Source organism: Pteronotus mesoamericanus, unplaced genomic scaffold, assembly GCF_021234165.1.
Source record: "Pteronotus mesoamericanus isolate MK-2021 breed Mesoamerican mustached bat unplaced genomic scaffold, CSHL_Meso_final contig_1, whole genome shotgun sequence".
Classification (NCBI taxonomy): domain Eukaryota; kingdom Metazoa; phylum Chordata; class Mammalia; order Chiroptera; family Mormoopidae; genus Pteronotus; species Pteronotus mesoamericanus.
This window is the reverse complement of record NW_026554998.1, coordinates 3,190,872-3,211,127: the sequence shown is the minus strand read 5'-3', so window position 1 is coordinate 3,211,127 and position 20,256 is coordinate 3,190,872. Positions and strand designations below refer to the sequence as shown.

The following is a 20,256-nucleotide window of genomic DNA, read 5'->3' as shown; positions in this document are numbered from 1 at the left end:
AAAAAAAGAAAAGGGAAAATGAGGAAAATCACAAATCTGACTTTACATTTCAGAACAGACCTGAAATTGTAATTAGACAAAGCTGCATTATCATTTCCTGCTCTCAACAGAATTTTCCATCAAACCAGTTGTGAGTGGGACCTCCCGTGGACCTTTATGAGTAGTGGAGGATGATAATGCTGCGCCGTTCAGACTGCTCTTTCCTGCCATCACCCCCAAGTCGGCCCCCCAGGGTCACCATTGTTTACTGTGGCCTGCCCCAGGCGAAAGGCTTCTGAAATTACACCAGACATCTCTGCTTGACTCTGACCAAGCCCGGAGCACCGGGAGCACCGGAAAGCAGGCGAACTGCCTGTGGGAGAAAACCCACGCTTCCTCAGGACCGGCCAGCAAGAGCGGAAAGCACTGAGCAAAGGAGTCCTGTGTGCAGCCCGATGGCACTGGTGGCAGTCGGAGGTCCCTGGAGACTTAATCTATTGATCTTTTAAGAAACCGATCCAGTTCATAAATACCAAGCCCTCCACTCTGCAGCAGGTGACTTCTTTACCTGAACGTTTTGCTTGCACTGTGGTAAGGCTGGCTTTAACTAGCCAGAAAAAGCCGCCATCGTCAATTCTACCATTTTCCTCCAGCGTGGGAGACATTGCTGATCCCCGTGTGAACTGTGCATGGTCATGTGTGTGGCTGTGTTTTGCCTGCACTGGGCCTATATGTACATACTGAAAGTAGTGTTTCTTTATTGCCCCAGAAACTAGAGCTTTTACATTTTGTTCCTGACATTTTCTTGATTCAGGGAAAGTGTGTACTTGTAAGTTATGCATGAAGTCGCTGCACAGCAGAAGTCAGCCACTGTTTCCTGGGGTGGCCTGCGCCTGTCCTTGGGGGCCAGCCGTGTCGTTTCCCTGGCAGCTGGTGGGCACCTGAGGAGGGTCTGGGCTTTGGTGTGCATCCGTCTTCCTCTCCTTTGTTCGGCGCCTCTGCAGCCACCTTCTGACCTGACTCCTGGCATCTGGTCTACCTCGCAGGGTCAGGGCGCGCGTGAACCCCCAGGAGCCTGGGCGTGCTGGGAGGCTCCCCTCCGCTGAGTCCATTCCACACAAAACCGTGCTCCCGTCTGGGATCCTAGACCCACGCTGCCAGGACCACCACAGCCACATTTGCATTTCTTTTCCTCTCACGTCTCTACAAACCACCTACTCCCAGCCGCAGTGACAGTAGTAACAACAGCGCTCGGAGGTTGGTCCTCTCATTCGCACACTTTACAGGCACAGAAAGGAGATTGGGAGAGATGGATGGCCAGGGCCTGAAGCCTGCAGCCAGCAGACCTCAGCCCCAGACGGATCCCGCTGTCTCCCTGCGCGGGAGCCCTCAGCCACAGGCGCACAGCCTCCCGCTGCCTGGCGCGGTCTGCGTGCCCCAGGGCGGGCCCTGCCAGGCTCCCCAGGCTCCCTCGCTGCACTGCTCTTGTCACGAGTGCCACCTCTGTGCCATTGTCCTTAAGAGCGATTTCCCTCCCGCCGTGGAGCACTTTCATTCTTCTGCTGTGTACTGAACCCTGTCTGTGTCAGACACTGTGCTAAGAGCTTTCCATGTCTGTTAAGTTAAATTAAAGTGAGATAAACGGAAAACTTCATCCTTGCAGCAGCCCTGTGAGGAAAGCATTCTCTATTTTACAAATGAAGGGCTGGCTTACAATATGCTTTTGTTCAGTTTTGTTGCCCCCAACCATGCTGTAAGCTTCTCGAGGGCAGAGACCACAGCTTCCTTGTTCCTCGCATCCTCAGGCGACCCTTGGTGTGTCCACACAGCAGAGGGAGCAGCAGATGGCAGTGTCACGGAGCTTCCAGGTGGTCTGAGGCTCTCAGAGTGGTCAGCAGCAGCAGGAGCTGAGAGGGTCGGAGCACCAGCTTTTGATCCCCCTAGAACTACAGGACAGGGAGTGAGCTTCTTCCTGTCCTTCCCCCGCTTTTCTAAATTCACCATATTTACTTTCCTTTGTGGTTTGCATTGCTTTTACCATGAAAGGGGGCTCTGCAGAAGGAGCGTACATCAGTGCCAGTGTGAGAACCCAGGCACAGAAACGCCTTGGGTGGGGGTCTTGGGCAGGAGGGGGCAGAGCGAGGAACTTAAGCCCTGCCCACAGAAGGGCAAAGTGTTACTGGGCAGCATGGAGAGCAGGCACACCCGGCTGTGCGCCAGCAGCTGGTGGGGAGGCCAAGTGTGCCCAGCTAATGTGGCCATGAGAACATGTCTCTTAGGGATTAGCAGCAAAATTGAGGAGGGCTCTGTGCTTCCCCCAGCATGTGGGAAAGGACAACAGAAGCAATTTTATAACAGTGTCCAAGGACAGAGTAACCTTAACTGTCATCTCGATGTCAAGGGGGGGTTTCTCCATGTTTGTAGGCAAGGGGAAAGAAAGCTCTCGGTGGAGAGAGATGCTGCCGCGTCTGCAGAGGTGACATGGGCTGGAGAAGCGAGCGAGCCCCTGTGATAAGAAGGCCATGGAGGTTGGTGGTTTTTTTAAGCAATGAGCGCCCACATACAGTCAGCTGGCATCATAGTGAAGCAGTCCTTGGGCGTGACTGCTCCCTGTGGTGGGAGGAGGAAGCAGAGGAGGAGAAGGGAAGTGCGGAGGGCCCAGGGCAGAGGCTTGGGGATTGGCATGGTCAGCTCAGGCAGGAAGTCTGTCAGGGAGGCGTCCTTGGAGGCACGTGAGATCGCGTGGAAAGGGTCCTCACACCGGCTCTGCTCGTGGACCTAGGCAAGAGGGAAGAGCCAAGGACAGGGGCCGGGGAGGCGGGGAGTGCAGGGGTGGAGAGAGGAGATTTCCTCCAGGGCTGGTAGCCAGAGGGGTTAGAGGGCTGGAGGTTTCCAGCATTTGCAGCTTATATGAGTCGGGGGTCTCCAGAGAAACAGAACAGATACCTGTGAGAGAGGCACTGATGACGTGCGCCAGCTCCCGCAGTGACACAGTTACAGAGGCTGAGCCGCCCTGCCATCTCCCAGGAGCCCCAGGAGCCCCAGGAGCGCAGGCGGTGCCGTTCCGCTCTGTCTGAGGGCCTGAGGAGCATCAGGTCAGAGGACGGAGATCCGTGTCCCAGCTCGGGCAGTAGTGCACCGGAGGTTGGACCCAGCCTGCCTTTGCTGTTCTGCCTTTTGCAGACCCTCAGGTGGGTTGCAGGACCCCCACCCACAGTGCACAGGGCCATCTGCCTCACTCAGTCCACCAGCTCAAATGCTAACCTCTGCCCAAACCCTCACAGACACCTGGGCACGGGGTTTAATCAGCTGTCAGGGCACCCTGAGGCCTGGCCGAACCGACAGAAAACACACGCTCCCACTCCTCTGTGACCTGGCCCAGTGTGCGTGTCCCATGTCCACCTCCAAGCTCTAGGCCCCCCAGGGCCTTCATGTTCTCTGTGGCCAACACAGCGCTCTCCATGTTCTAACTGCTCCGTAAAGCGTGCTGGATGGTTCACTGCCCCTATAGACTGTATCTGTGCCAACGCAGGTTGTTCTGGAGGAGCTGTGGGTCAATCAGTTCCTGGGGAATTGAATCTTACTTGAAACGTACCAGCAATGTTCAACATTGAAAGACCCACAGGTGACCCTGGGCACCCAAGCCTCCTTTACTTTGTTAAGTTCACGTTGCACAGATAAGGAAGCTGAGTTACAGAGAAATCATGTGACATGTCACCCTCTGATTTGATGGTTAAATGGAAGGTTTTTAAAGCAAAGTATACCTCTTACTCCTGTAGACGTGACTCCATGAAAAGCCTGTCTGCGAGATTTACAACATTAGGTCATTGATGTCCCGTTTTTAGCAGTGTCCGTCTTTAGTCTGCAGATACTTAGGTTTGTTTAAATGAAAACATTATTTCAGTAATATACTCATGGGTGAAGTCTGTATAGTCGTGTGCTACATAACTCCATTTCAGTCAATGACGGACCACACATATGTTGGTGGTCCCATAAGATTATAATGAAGCTGAAAAATTCCCGCCACCTAGTGACCTTGTAGCTGCCATTACGTCATAGAGAACACTTCACTCATGTGTTTGTGGGGGTGCTGATGCAGACGACTCTGCACCACCAGCTGTAGCAAAGCACAGCACACACTTGATCGTGGTAATTAACGACAATGTTACTGGTTTACATATTTACTATACTATCCTTTTTATCATTAGTTTAGAGTGTACTCTTTCTTATTAAAAAAGTTTGCTGTAAAACAGCACGCCCGGTATGCCAGCGGCAGCCCCATACGGCCCGTGCTTACGGTGTCTCTCAATGACGTCTGTTCTCTTGCCCTTGATTTAACCTCACGTCGCTTTGGGCAGCAGCCAGCTGTGCAGGTTTGCAGCTGGGGAGCGGTGAGTGCGCTGCTCAGCCGAGGCGTGGGGCAGGCTGTCCCACCTGTGTGTGTAAGTGTGCGCTGCGATGTTTGCATGACGAAATCACCTACAGACACATTTCTCAGAATGCATCCCTGTCCTTAAGTGGCACATGACTGTGCTGGACAGTTGTGCAGTTCGTAGCAGGTCAATGAGTAAAAACAAAAAACAAGAACATACAAACCAAAATACTTTTGGTTTGTTTATGAAAGACCCTGGGCTCAAAGCATTTAGTTTTCCTTCTGTGACTGTGAGGATGATGAGTGAGTGAGACAGGCACCAAGTCCTGGGGCCCTGAGACTGAGCACGCAGACTTGCTGCTGAGCTGCTAAAAATCTGTTCAGTCAGTGGCTTACTGGTAAGTGCGAGATAGGTGTTGAAAAAGATTTAGTGAAACCTTTTGAATACCTCACTGATTGAATTATTCATTTAAAATTGATCAGGTTTTATCAACATCTGTATTGGCTTGATTTAGTGTCTTCCTGTTCTGTTCTAGAATAAAGTAGTTTATTGAATGTGAGAAACTCGAGAAGAAAGCAGGGCTACTTTAGATCACTATTTCAGATGATCCATATGAAAGAAATCAAAGAATCAAAGTATGCATTACATTTGCTCTTCTTTCTCTTCCTAGGCATTTTCATATGGCTTCTGCTTGTCAAAAATGATTTTGAAGTTGTTATTTACTACAAAAGAAGCTGCCTTCTCCTTTGGGATTTTAGTTTCTTGACATAGAGCAGTGGATCATATGTGAGGAGCAGGAGCTTGCTTGTACTGATACCAGCTAAGAGCTGTTGTGCAGATGTCAGCTCCGCAGGGTAGGAAGTGTTACCCATTGTGCCAACATGGAAACTGAGACCCAGGACTTAAGGAGACTTGGCGCTGCGGTTGTGTGTCCATCAACACTGCCTCTCTAGCCTGAGTGTCTTCTCTCAGCTTTGACATACATTAGTAGTGTCATCTGCTGAGAGAACTGGTGTTAGAGGGCCGTGTCGTGTTACTGACCTAATCATGCCTTGAATAGCCATCCTACTTGGACAACGTGACAGATATGTACAAATGGAATCTTTGGACGATCCAAACTCGCAGTCTGCTCAGTCTGGTCCACACAACTGGAACCAGATGCTTCCTGAGCTAGTGATCTGGTGCTGGGTTATGAGAGACACAGAGGTGATGGCATGTAGAAACTCTGTTTCCATGTTGGCATCAAGACAGCCATGCAGTGGACTGTGCGCTGGTTTAGAACATTGAAAACTAAAGCAGAAACGCGTAGCTTGCCACAGGTGGCCTCAGGCCATGCGCCAGACCTTCGAGGGACCTGTGCAGTTCCTCCCCGGCTGCAGGCGCTCCTGAGCAGAAGCTGAACTTTCACAGATTTGAAGTAGAAACACATATAGCCTTTCTTAAACTCTAGTTGGTTGGAAGCAAAGAAATGGATTTAGCCTTTTTGCCACCTTTCCTTTGCCATTGTTTTGATTGGAGTGTGAATAAATAGAGTTATAGACAAAATACCAACAGAGAGGGCAGATTATAGGTCAATAGGAGAATCAAACTCTGTAGAACAAAGATTATTTTCACATTATATAACAACTTTAACAAAATAAACTGCACCAAAAAGTGAATTGACAATTTAAAAAATTCTGTTCAGTATTTAAAAAAATGAATACTAATATTTTAAACCACAAAATCACAGTAATCTCCTGCTTTATGCAACAGAGGTCTGTTAATAAAAATCAGAATTCTAATCATACTTGGGGGAAGACTGGTGCCTTCAGGTCACCGAATGTGGCTCCCTTCAGGCCCCCGGGGCTCTCTGGCTTGCTGCGCGCTGATAGCACGAGGGAAGCTTGGAGAGACCCCCAACGGTCGAGGTGTGGTCTGGGTGCCAGTGTTTTTAGAAAGTCCCCACGAGATTCTAATGTACACCCCAAATTAAGAGCCACAGTTGTTATTGCAACGATTCTTTAATTATATTTGGTTGTTTTTTCATACGTGGATCTCGTATTTTAACGTTTTGACTTTAGAGTTGTACTGTTCTGCGGAAGGCAGCTTAGATCACATTATAGGTAATTGAAAGTGCTGACCTTTACCTTTAGAGTTTTTATGTTGCAGATAGCAGTTGCTGTGCCGATTACCCTTTTCCTTCCACGGCATCATGATCCTGAGCGCCAGGACCTCGGTTTTTGAAACCTCCCAACAGACCCTTTTTAAACTGTTCTGAGCCTGCGGGGTACAGCAGGGCCGAGCTGTTAATTCGGCACTTTTATCTGATTGACGTGGGGAGGATCACGGGCCACCCAGGGGAGGCCTTGCTGTTATTAGTTCCTCTCTGGGCGATGCATCTGCCCAGAGGCTCAGCATTGGGTACGCTGTGAAAGTCACAAAATTAAAGGAATATTTTGTGCTGGCTGCTCATCCTGACATTCAGAAAAACAAATCACAGAAATGGCTGGGCTTCCTCCTCTGGGAGAACAGGCTCTGAGAGCTTTTCTGGTGTGTTTCTTGGTAAAATTTGCGTTGGGCCTACTGTGCACTGATGGGTGGGAAGGTGTTACTGATCGTGATGGGGCCACAGCTACTGGAAGCCACCCGTGAACTTTGCAGTCATTTGGGGAGTATGCATGCGTGTTCATGTGTGCACACGTACAAGTGTGGGTCAGTGCACGTGAGCGTGTGTGCGTGCGCGTGCATACTAGTGTGTACATGTATTGTTGTTTTTGTATTTCAAACTTGGAGCTCATTTTTAAAATGTTTGTGAAATTTTTCCAAAGAGAGGAAAACTTTAAACTGGTGATTCACAAACTTGTAGGCACAAATCTGTAGGCGTACCGGGATCAGTCCAGGACAGGGTCCAAAGTTTGAGAGGCGCTGATTTACCTCTATTTCCTCCCAGTGCTACTTTTCTTAAGAGACACTGATACAAATTACAAACAAAGCTTTTGGTGGTTTTCTATAGAAATTAATGAATATATTTTTGCCATTAGTGGAAATTACAGTTTTGAAACTGCACAGGCCTGTGTCTCACTCTCTGCTCTATTTTTAGAAGTAATGGAGGAAGTATTTCAGCCAGATTGCTGCCTGTGGAGGGAGGAATTTCTTAGTGTTTGACTGACCACCTGCTGATACTTTATTTCCTTTGAGTCCTCAAGTCATTATAAGAATCACCCAACAGTTTGAAATCGAAATGATGTCTGACTATAAAATGTCAGCTATCTATCGTAAAAATATTACACACCATTTAAAAATATAATTGCCACCCCCTCTTACATTCAAACATTTCAGAATAAAAGAATCCTGGCAAAATGAGGAGCGTTCAAGGTTCAAGCCTGCATGTGTGAGAAACTACCTTCTGCTTCAGGTCCTTTCACAGTCCAGGCAATTATAACCCACTCACTGCCTTTTCTTTCTCTGCCTCCTGGTCATTCTGGTGACATTTTAATGATGCTGTTCGTGTCTTGCTGCTGATGAATCCTGCCCTGGGAAGGTTCTTTCTTTATTTGTCCCGGGGCGGATTTCACCCTCTGTTTGCTTATCTCTGAGTTCTCTTGCCTCTCTGCGTGCGCAGACACCCCTCCCTGCCTGCGCACCGCGCAGCAGGCTGACGGCGCTCGCAGACTCCCCTGTGGGGCCCTGCGTGGATAAATGTCAAGGCTTCAACAAGAGGAACTTGGCTGGGTTGCAGCTCCAGAAACTGCCTAGATTGCAGCCTTAAACATGTTATCTGACGATCTGAAAGTTTGTGTTTGCTGCCTGGTTCTGAGGCATTTGGGGTTTGGGCGTAGCAGGGTTTTTACTGCATCGTTTATGAATATCCTTGGGGTGAAGGTGAAAAGGAGGGCTCCTGAGGGGAGAGATCTGGAGCCCGAGCCCTCTGTGCTCCTCCCCACCAGGCTCACAGCAGTGGGGAGTTGAGACAGGTACTTGGAAAAAGATAACTTGTCTGTAAAGACCTTGTTGCGTTGCAGCTGGAACTTAAAGGGGGTGCCAAAGAGACCCACCCACCTCACTGTTGGGAACAGTATTCCAGGTGGTTCAGCATCTGTGACCACAGCAGGGCTCAGGTGCTGTTTCAGAGTCCTGCTCGTCTAAGGCTTATTTCTGGGCATTAAGAAGATCCTGGTGAAGTGACGCTTCTCTCCTTAGCACCCCAGGGCTTTGCACAGGGGCACTTGCCTTCTCACTTCCACCCCACACCCGCCTCCCCTGCCTTCCCTGCTAGAGCCCAGAGCAGAGGGAAGGGCCTGGGGGCGGGAGACCTTCCCACAACCGCCCTCCCCTCCCGCGGGTGGGCAGAAGCTCCAGAAGGCCTGGCCCGGGGTCAGCCACCCCCTTTCTCACGTTGAGCTTCACCAGGGGCCTCAGGGACTCAGAGTGGTCACCTCGTCTTTGTGTAATTCTGCTTGTTTGGAACATGACTATTTTGGAGAAAATAATTGACTCTTTTTGTACTATTTTTATAAGATTTTCTATCACAATAAAACTAGGCTCAAAAATGAGTTGGGAAATGTTTCTTTTCTGTTTCTTTTTTAAATTGAGTAAAATTGATGTGAATTCTGTAAGTGTTTGATAAAATTCTACAGTGAAATTATTTGGGTTTGGAGATTTTTATTTCAGGAGCTTTTATTTATTTACTTTTAAAAAGATTTTATTTATCTTTAGAGAGAAGGGAAAGGAGGGAGAAAGAGAGGGAGAGAAACATCCATGTGAGAGAGGAGCATCAATTGGTTGCCTCTCATATGCACCCCAACTGGGGACTGAACCTGCAACCCAGGCATGTACCCTGACCGGGAATCAAACCAGTCATCTTTGACCTTGAGAAATGATGCTCACCAATTGAGCCACACCAGTAAGGGCTCTTCCAGAAGATTTTAATTACAAATTTAATTTCTTTACTGAATTGTAAGACTATTTACGCTGTCTTCCTTTTTTGATCTTGCTAGAGTTTTGTCAGTTGTATTTTTTCCTTAAAGAACAAGCCTTTGATCCATTGATTTTGTGTATTGCTTCTCTTTTTTCAATGTTATTGATTCTGCTTTATTATTATTATTCTCCTTCAGCATGCTTTGGATTTATTTTAATCCTGATTTTGTTACTTTCTTCTTCCCTCCCCTCCCCTCCCCTCTTTCTTTCGAGGAAGGAGGTTAGGTTGTTGATGGAGGCTTTTCTTCCTGCCTAATGTAAGTGTTTAGTACTATGTACTTTCCTCTCAGCATTGCTTTAGCTGTGTCCCACATATTTTGATATAACATATTTTTACTTCCATTCAGTTCTATGTAGTTTTTAATTTTCTTTCAGACTTTCTCCTTGGCTCATGAAATGTTTTAAACATTGTTTACAGATTTTTGAAGATGTTTCTATTGTTTTTTTGTTACTGGTTTCTGGTTTGATTCTCTTACGATCAGAGGATACACTCTGTATTAATTCAGTTCTTTTAAATGTGTTGAGGTTTGTTTTTAGTTCTGGGGCACATAATTACAAGACCTTAAATGCAAATGCGTAGATGAGAAGCGATTGAAAGTTGTCTTTTATTAAGCCAGACATTGAAGAAATTTGAAAAAAAAGTAGAACAGTGTCACACGTTTTAATATTTTTGTTTGTTTGTTTGGGATAATAGAGTTATTTTTTAAGAGCACGTATATGTGTTCCTGAAAAGCTCCATACACTGAAATAACAGAACTTATGAGAAAACTAGTGTTACGAACAGACCACCCAAAACATAAAAATTTGTATCCAGGGCACTAATAAAAAATAATGCTCCTACTCACCTTCTTTATCCATCTGCTCCTTTGATAAAAACGAGCAAGGCTTCCGAGAGTGTCCGCCTGCGCTTGCAGGTCGTCGCCGCACGTGCACGTGCGCGCGCCCCCACCTCAGCGGGGCACATCTCTGACTTCAGAGCGGTTAGGTCTGTTGTTACTGTTGTTGCTAATTGTTGCCTTTTAGTTTTCAGGCTTACTTTATAATAAATGACAAATATTGTCATTGATTATGTTATAACATTAATATGCTGGGGAAATCATGTATGAACGAATACTGCTTTCACATTATACTAATATCAGTTTTCTGTTAACCACAAATGTCATCATTTGAGTAAAAGAAATAAGAGCTTTAGCAAAATTGACTGTACTATATATTTTCTTTATTTGTTTGCTATTTATCTCCCTTAACTAGAATATAAATGACATAAAGATGTGAGTTTTATTGTTTCATTTTTTTACTCACATCTGTATGCACATCTTATAGATGTGGTGCCATTCAATAAATATTTGTTGAATGAAAGAACAAATAATTAAGTCAATATTTAGACTTCTCCGGAATTCTGAAATAATTGAAAATATGAACACTTTAAAAAAATTGGACTTCTTTGGCTTAATAATTTACTTTTAAAACTGTGAGCTGATTTATGCATGTTATTTAGAAGGCCAAAGATAGATGTTTTGAATGGAGTTCCAGGTTCAACATTCTGTGGGAAGATGCAATTTCATTCTACGTCTCTCTGCTTTAGTAGGAGCTAATGCATGTCATGAGCTTTGGTACCTGGGACTGTGCTGAGTGCTTTGAATGCATTTGGTAATTTAATCCTGTGACAACTCCACAGGATGGCAATTCCCAAAATGTGTTCTGAGGATCTCTTAGTTCTTGAAACAGAGACCTTTTCAGGGGGCCCAAGTGGCCAAATGCATTTTATAATAAAACTAAGAATTTGTTTGCTTTTTCCCTGTGTTAAGATCTAGCCGATGATACAAAAGTGATTGTGAGGAAACTCCTGGGCCCCAAGCAGGTGCGTCCCTGGCCACGGCGCTAAGGTCTGTTAGCTGGCGTGGGCTTCTTCCCCCACACGCTGCGGTTAAAATGCACCCAGTTCCTCAGAATGTCCTTGATGAAGTAGTGAACGTAATTAATTTTGCTAAATTTTGATGCTGAGGCATGCCTTTTTAATATTTTGTACTGAAAATGCAGACCACATACAACCGCCCTGCTGCTTACTGAGGTGCGACAGCTGTCCCCAGGCCAAGCCCTCGTGAGACTGAGTTGCGAGGGGACTAGCCAGCTGCTTTTTTCATGGTACCATTTTCACTGGAAGCAGCAATTCATAGACAAACATGGCTATTCAGAGTTGGGTATTTGGTTGCATTTTCTTGAAAACAATTAAGATAATGTTGCATGACCAAAGACAATGGACAGTATTTGTTACTAATATCAAAAACCAAACTCTTAAGCAAAAATTAGGATTTTGGAAATCTTCACCGTGCCAGCACGAGCTTGACAGCGCCTCATTTTTCAAGAACTTCTCTGATGGGAAAGGTAGTGGTGTGAACATGTGGTAGTTTTTGTATTGTATAAGGAGATATGTCGACATCTGGAAGAGCTACGTAAGCTAGGAACCAACAGAGGCGTCCTGTGTGAATGACCGATTCAAAATGCAAGACAGGCCAAAGGATTTTATGAAAGAAAGCTCCCAGATTTCACTGACAGAGTTTCGGATTCTGCACTGCAACTAGTCTTCATGAAACTACCGCTTGTTCAGTTTTGATCCAGTTTCAAGAATATTCACAATTATCTGAAAAGGATATTAAAATACACCCCCTTTTTCCACCTACATGTCTGTGGGCGGCTGGATTATTTCATATCCTTCAATCAAAACAGCACAATTGCAAGAGATTAAATGCAAAAGCCTATGTGGGAATCTAGTAGTCTTTTGTTAAGCCAGACAGTGAAGAAATTTGAAGGGAAAAAAAAAAGTAAAGCAGTGCCATTCTTTTCGATATATTTTTGGAGGATAAGGCAGTTATTTTTCATAAATATATCTTTCATTAGAACACGCAGTAACTTTAGTGTTATTATTTTTAAGTGAGTTAAGTATTTTAAGAGCTCTCAGTTTAACTTTCTAATATGGTAGAGATGTAATTCATAGAAGCAAGAAATTTGGGGTTATTGATAATTTCCTCAAAAGCTGTCAAGGGGTCCTAAGACCAGAAAGCCTGAGGAACGCCGCTCTAGAAGCAGTCAGCTGCTGTGTGGCTGTCCCCAAGGCAGAGGAGACAGCGCAGATCGCAGGGGACTGAGCTCCCCACAGGAGGCTCCTGCGGGCGGGGCCGGGGTGTGGACCCAGGCCCTTGCTCTAAGCTGCCCTGACGTCCGGCACTTCTCTCTGAGAAAGCATCGTGGTTTGTAACTGCTAGAATCAATAAGCCTGTGTAGGTGAACTTGGATGTCCTTAAATATGTTTTTAAAAAGTCATTTTTTTTTGGTCTAAAGTGAACCCTAAACCATTGGAGGCCCCCTCCCTGAGTCAGAACACGCACGGCATGGACTCCCCAGCAAGAGTCTCAGCAAGGAGAAGGCTGGTCATGCCCGCACTTCTGTTCTTGGACTTTTTGGCCTTTAATTTAATCTGAGTTGGATTTTTAGGAGTATTTGAAAGAACAGTTTGAAAAAAATGCTGAACCATATTTTAAAAAAATGTCGGTTATTTCTAATAACTCCTCTTATTTTGGTTGGTCATACTTTTTCACTACAAACCATAGAAATGACACTGTAGTGCAATTCTTGTTTGAAATAAAATATTGGAGAGCTAGAAGCTTATTTTAGTTTGGAGAAGTAGGGGAATTGCTTTTATCCCATTGCCTCTTCGTATTAATTAATATGCTGAAATAGACGAGCACAGTGCAGGCTCGAACCAGGATGTAAATATAGCCATTCTCGTTCCTACTGTGAGCCTCACTGCAGAGCAACCTCCCTGAAAGACTCACTGGTTTCCTAGGGGAAAATGCTGGCAGGGCAGGCCTACCCCATGAGTTCCCTTAAATATGCTGTTAATTTGCATTGATTTCAGAGGAGACAGAGATAATCAGTGTGCAGTCCCCTGACTGAATGCACTGGCACGCTGTTCCCAGAGCTGTTTAATGGAAATCTCGGGGACCCCTCCAGCTTTCTCTCTTTTCACACGCACAGATCCAAGTACCAAGAAAATACTGCAGATGAGCTACTCCACTCAGAGAAAACCCCACATGACGACTTTTGAGGGAAGTCCAGGGCTGTGCACAGCAAGCTTTGTCTGCTCTCTCCATTCTCATGATGCTGTGCTCGGAAAACAGTGGGACGGAGACAGGCAGCCTGCCTTCCCCTGGCTGGTGCGGGGGTGCTCAGGCGCCCTGGCCCTCCAGACCCTGCCTCGCCAGGGGCCAGGGTGTTCCCGCAGCCCTGCTCACCCTTCACGGCACCCGCACACATGTGACGGGCTCATGCACGCCCACTCCCTAGTGGGACCCGAGGAGTGCGTTTGCCCAAACACATTCCCTTTTGCCTTCAAGGATGGAACAGGTCTTTACGGAGCCTTCCAAAGCCTTTGAGAGCCGCCATGGAGCTGAAGCAGCACAAGGTGTTCCTGAGCCCTGATCTTTCTGTGGACCCTGGGGCCTCCACCCTGCGAAGCCTGATCTGCCCGGTGGCGCGGGCTCCCTGGGCTCCCCGGGCTCCCCGGGCGTGGTGCTCCCTCAGCTGCTGCCCTGGCTGCGCTGCAGCCGCGGGGGCCCTACGGCCGTGGCCTCCATCGAGGGCCTGTCAGACAGTGGCTTCATGCCCCTGTCCTCTCCCCTCCTGGCACTGCCATTGGCTTGTTGCCCTGTCTCACCTCCTGGACTGTGGCCCCTCAGGGTGGGAGAGCTGTGTCCCCAGTGCCAACCAGCTAGGACACTCAGTGAGTGCTCGAGGGAAGGTGCGGTGCGTTGTGACTAAGAAGCAAGAGGGACTCGTCGCGAGCCTCCTGTCCTGGGCCACGCTCCACGGACACTGAGGAGGTGGCGAAGGTCTCCTGGCTGTCAGTCAGGGAGGCTGCATGTGGTGTGCCAGCCTGTTACCCTCCCAGCTGTGCCGGTGGCAGGGCCTCGGAGAGTGAGACGACCCGAAAAACCGCTGTTCCTAGGTTTTGTAGTTGTAATCGCGGGATTAGTTGTTATATGTTCACTCAGTTGTAACTACCTTTTACCCTGAAGTTTCTGACACATTTATTTTTATAAGACAGAAACGAAATATGTAAAGTGACATACAGAGAAGCTGGCTACTTTTTTTTAAATTCACCAAATATGCTGGCACATCCTACTGTATTTGAAGGTCTATCAGTGGAAAATATTTATAAAAATTTCTGATAAGCTAAGAGAATGCAGCCTGAGAATTAGCTACGAGGATAGAGCCTTCTCCGCTCCCCACTTTAGCCACCAAAGGGTCTAGTTAGTGGTTAGAGAAAGTGCAGCTTCAGTCAGCTTTCCTGCAGCACATGAAGGACTTGGTCCTGAGACAGCCACTTTATAGGGTCACCCTGCCGCATTGACTGTGACCTTCGTGGGTCACGTGACCTACTGTGTGCACTTCGGTGGTAAACATGCTGGGCTCTCAGAGAGAACTGGGCTATTCTGCACATCAGCTAATCTACATTAAAATACTTGAGGTAGTAATTTTAATGTAGACACTTAAGATTCCAGAGCATCGACACGTTTGCCCACTCTTCTTCCTAATATAAATGTTAGCATCTGTGCTAGTATTTGCATATTTAACTGTAGGACATATCATACATTTAAATTTTATCTCAGAAATACATTTGAAATGTACAACTGTTTTCTTTGAAAAGATTACTATTACCATTATGGAAAAGGCAGCACACACTGTGAGATTAAATTCCTGGCTTCAATAGGTGTCCATAGCGACCTGCCAGCAGCTGAAACTTGAATGGCTGTGTTCACACAAAAGGATCTTCTACCCATATTTTTCAGAAGAGTTGTTCACAAATGATACATTATGCCCTGTGCTTTTGTTTCTCCCTGGGATTTGAAAAATGAAACTTTCCATTAGTGGTAAATTCATAAGCTTGGGGCATGAAAACGTTTGAATTTGATGTAAAAGAAGTTTTGAAAGGAAGATTAGTGGTTTAAACCAAAAGATTAGCCGCTCTGGGAAATTTGGCTGTCGAAAAGCAGAGTTCAGTCATAGAAGGTCCCGCTCTGCCTGATTGCTGCGTTCAGGCTGCTGTTCCCGCCTCCCCCATCGGGTCCCTCCACTGGATGGGCCTGATAAATTTCGTCACTGGTCCAGAGCAGGGCCTGTTCCTCTAAGACCTTGTTTGTGGGGGCCTGATGGAGTCCTCTGCTGGGTGGAAATGGATTATCATTTCTTTATTCATGATTGCTTTGAAATGGAGGAGAGCGGAACGCGGGAAGTCAGTGAGCAGAAGCTGGCTGGCCCAGCCGGAGCGCCTCTGTTGCCGGAGTCACAGAACAGATTGAGTTTGACTTTGGCTTTCACAGCACCTAATTGTCGATTCCTATCCCTTCTACCGTGAACGAGTTTCTTGTGGTAGATCCTCCATTTTCCGTTGTGAGCAGATAGCGAACCCCCGGCAGCACACCCTCCTGGTGGTAGGAAGCCAGGACCACGGATGTGGCCCCTCCTCTCCGCTGCTGCTTATCCCCCAGCTTCCTGGCCCGTGGTTCTTCCTGTGGCAAAGGGGCCATGGCTCCTGTCTGGATGAGCACCGACTACCCTCACAGTGGACAGGAAAGTTAAGTGCATTCACATTATATCCGCAAACCTTAAAAGTCCATTTAGGGAAGTGACTTCCACATCATAAAATTATGGTGTTGTCTTGAGAGAACATTAAGTCCATCCCTGTCCTCTGGATGGACCTTAAATCTATGTTATCTAGACAGACGAGCCTCTCTCTTTCATAAATGATTTATATTCTATTTAAAAGTATGGGGAAATGGAAATTTCAGTTTTCCTGAGTAATTCATTCTGGGGTCTTACAATGTTCATTTTAAGAATACAGAAGCATGCTTCATGTTGCTCATTTTTTTCCTGAGGAAGGTGAGATCTTTTTAGTTATTATTGGGGAAAACACACACAAACGTACACCACTCCCCCCACCCCCACCGCCTCAAAGAGTGTCAGGCGGACCCCACGGGCTTTCTCCCAGGTCAGAGTTTGATATTCCTGTCTCAGAGGTAACTCAGTCAGGTTTGTCTTTATGGACCTTTTCTGACTTTTTCCCCTGTTCCGTTTAAGGGATATAAAGATCACAGGCTTTCGAAGGGACCTGTGCCTAATACTAACCCTTTTGTCTCTCTCTCCCTCCAAAGTTTTTGTGCTTGTTACCTTTATGTCCCTTTTAATTTCATGACATACTGTGTGTATTTCAGTGGTAAACGCGCTGGGCTCCGAGAGAGAACTGGGTTATTCTGCACATTGGCTAATCTGCGCTAAAATACCTCAGGTTACTACCTCAAGTATTTTAATGTAGACACTCAAGACTCCCGAGCATTGACTGGTTTGCCTGCCCTTCTTCCTAATATAAATGTTAGCGTCTGCGCTGACTATCGTCCCATAATCACTTGCACCACAAGGTATTTGCTTGCCAGGTATATGAAACTCTTCTTTATGAAGATTTCTTTTTCTACCAGATCATAGTACCCGGCATAATTTCTGCCTAGTGTAAGCATGCTTGGTAAACGATGAAGTCTATGAAAAAATGAATTATAGTATCATTTACACTCAAAACCATCATATCATGTATTAAATCAAGGATACTCTGTCAATTGTGAAGCCAAATGCAAATTCTTGAGTGTCTATCTTGAAGCATTTTTCTTTCAGAAAGATGTATTTTGTATGACTTATTCTTGTAGGACCCTGGAACAATATGAAGTGGCATTTCTTTTTCTGTTGTTAAATATAGTACCAATGGCAGCACATTAATAAAGCGTGGCACTCAGTCAGTCCCAAGGGTCAAAGCTGTAGCCATCGCAGCTCAGCTTCAACAGGCCGCTGGGGTCATGAGAGGGGAGCGAATAGGGCAACTCGACATGCGACTGATAATCAGAACCTACAGCTGCACGTGGAGCGCAGCGTGGAGCAGCGATTGCAGGGGAACAGGTGCCCTCTTGGACCCGGGCGAGGGATGCATTTTCCTGCCTCTCAGTTACGCGGTTCTACCGCCACACCTAGCACCTTGCTGCGCCTGTCACAGACCTAGACTGTGACCTCTGCTGGGACAGCACCTGCCTGGTTCTCGTCTATTTCCAGTGCTGACTGCAGAATCAGTGTGTTTCCAGAACAAGCTACTGCCCCTGTCAGAGATCTCAGAACCCTCCTTGATGCCTCGTCCTCCCTCACCCCTGTATCCAGCCCATCACGGTCTTTTTCCCCCTAAATACTGTGTTGAAACCATCTGTCTTTCTCCATCAAGACGTGGAAAGCATACAAGGTCTATCCAGAAAAAGTACAGCCATTGTTAATATAATGAGAATGGGTTGTATGACATCAGTGTAACCTGGCAGCCAAGGAGAGTGGACTGGAATGCGCATGCATGAACAATGACGACTTCACTGTACTGGTCAATGGGGACGGTCGATGCTGAGTGAGCATGTTACACATTCAAAATGACCAAAGGAGCAGAGCAATGGATCTGTATCCAATTTTGCGTTAAGCGTGAACATTACTCCATGGAAACTATTGGGCTGATTCAGAAAGCAGCAGCTGTGGGCAACTGGTGATTGGCAGCTTCATCACGACAATGTGTCATGTCATGCAGAGTTTCCTGGCAAAACATCAAGTCACTCAGTGACTCAGTCCCCCTACAGCCCAGATTTGTCACCCTGCGACTTCCGGCTTTTCCCAAAACTAAAATAACCTTTGAAAGGGAGGAGATTTCAGACCATCGATGAGATTCAGGAAGATTTGATAGGGTAGCTGATGGCGACTGGGAGAAATGTGTGAGGGCCCAAGGTGTCTACGTTGAAGGGGACTGAAGTGTCATTGTCCTATGTACAATGTTTCTTGTATCTTGTATCTTCTTCAGTAAATGTCTCTATTTTTCCTATTACATGACTGGATATTTTCTGGACAGTCCTCTTACAATACAAAAATTGTACACGTCATTTATAGAATGGTTTTCAATGAATTTTCACAAAATTCGCACTCCTTGTGTAAGCATGTAGAGAAGTAGGTTCATCCTGGTCTCCTGACACCTGCCCCAGCCCAGAGGGAATGCTCCCCCTGACCTCTGAAACCACAGATCAGCGTGGCCTGGCTCTGCGCTTCCGCGAGCTTTTGGATGGAAGCATGTGCAATGAACTTCTTCCTGTGAGGTTCACCCGGGTTGTGCATTGTGTTTAGCAAGAGTTGGTTTATTCCCATTGCTGTGCAGTGTCCTCTGTACAGAAACACACAGGTTTCCAGTTCTGTTGCCCATGGAGCATCCCTGAAAGAGGCTATAGGGGTGAGGGGAAGCTGGTGCGCCTCATGCCAGCTGTGCATGCACTCACTTCGCTCATCCTAGTTACTTTCCTCTAAGCAGCTGAAGGTCGCCTGAGGACATTTCTCTTCCAGGCCCAAGCATAGACCCTGCTTGCTACCTTGAGAATAGAACGCCCTCTTACAATGGAGATTGCCCATTGTGTCCCTTTGGTAAATATGTGTTCATCCGAAGTGGAACTGGCCCAGATGAACTTGTCAGATGCTCTCAGATGGTGCTCTCAGTGAGCTTTCAGCCTTTGGAAATATTATCTAGGGCATTGCATGTTTCAAGGGGGTCAAGCATTATTTGCTGCTTAATTGGGCCAAATAGCCATGATTTCTACTTTTAAAAATTAGATCTATTTAAACAAGTGATTGTTTGATTGGATGAATGCCATTTTTGTGTGCACTTTATTCAGTTTTTTCTTTCTTCTTTTTTTTTAACTGTTTCAGATGATGTCGTGCCATATTTTAAAACGGAGCCAGGCCTCCCACAGGTCCATCTGGAAGGGAACCGCCTTGTGCTTACCTGCCTTGCTGAGGGGAGCTGGCCTCTGGAGTTCAAGTGGCTGCACAATGACAGTGAGCTCACCGCCTACACCAGCGAATATAAGTAATTGATTGCTTAAAAATAAGATTCCACTTCAGGCGCTGTGTTTAGAATATTTGCTTTGTTGGCCGCTGTAGCACAAGGGGTGAAAATATTGCATTGAATTTCCAGTGCACCTAGGACTAAAGGAATAGATTTGAACACGTACTTACAATGGGGCTTACTAGTCTGATACAGGTTGCATTTACACCTAGGAAGTCTGTCATTATAGTTGTAAAACTAAGCCCTCTCAGGGGCTTGCCAGACCAAAAAAGCTAAAGAACAATAAATCTGCTTTCTCCTGGCACCTGCCCCCTGCCCCCGTGAGGAGCACACGGGTTCAAACAGGCTTCAGGTTAGCGGCTCCTGCAGCCTTAACTCGTCAGGAGGCTTCCTCGTGAGCGCGCAGGGTTGGGACAGGAGAGACAGAGTTGGGGAGGGCGGGCATGAGGCGCCTGCATCCAGCAGCAGAGCCCACCTGCCGGCGGCTGGGTCCTGGGGTCCAGGGGTGAGCGTGATGCTGTGGGACCGAGTGCAAGGACGGAGACGGAAACGGAGACGGAAACGGAGACAGGGTCTGGGCTGCGGCCTCACCGGGGAATCAGCAGCAGCAGCGGCGGGAGCAGCAGCGGGAGCAGCAGCGATACTGGGCAGTGGGGTAGGGTCTTTCCAGGTTCACATCAGTTCAACCTCCCTTTGTGTGTGAGGGTGGCTGTGCTAGATGCTGCTGTTCCGGGCAGGACGGAGAATTAGTGACTGCCTGCCCAGCAGGTCCAAGAGGCCCGAGCCGTGCGCATCAGCAGGGCCGTGCTCTCGCCGGAAAGAAGTGAGAGCGAGAGGGACCTCCTGGGGATACTTTAAAGAGAGTGATGGCCCCCCACTCACTCTTTGCCTCAGTGGCTCCAACAGGGTGATCCGGGAACCACAGGCAGCCTGCTCGCAGTGTGCTGTGTGTATTTAAAAAATCTGTTTAAAGCATATGTGGATATACACGCA

General features: G+C 47.0%; 1 protein-coding gene across 1 annotated transcript in view; it reads left to right on the top strand.

Annotated features, from left to right (window-relative positions):
• Positions 1-20,256, top strand: part of SDK1 (sidekick cell adhesion molecule 1) — a 555,116-nt gene that overhangs the window by 204,993 nt on the left and 329,867 nt on the right. Inside the window, exon 2 of the mRNA XM_054572434.1 lies at positions 19,125-19,284. The gene's annotated coding sequence lies outside the window, so the exon portion shown is untranslated. The remainder of the gene's footprint in view (positions 1-19,124; positions 19,285-20,256) is intronic.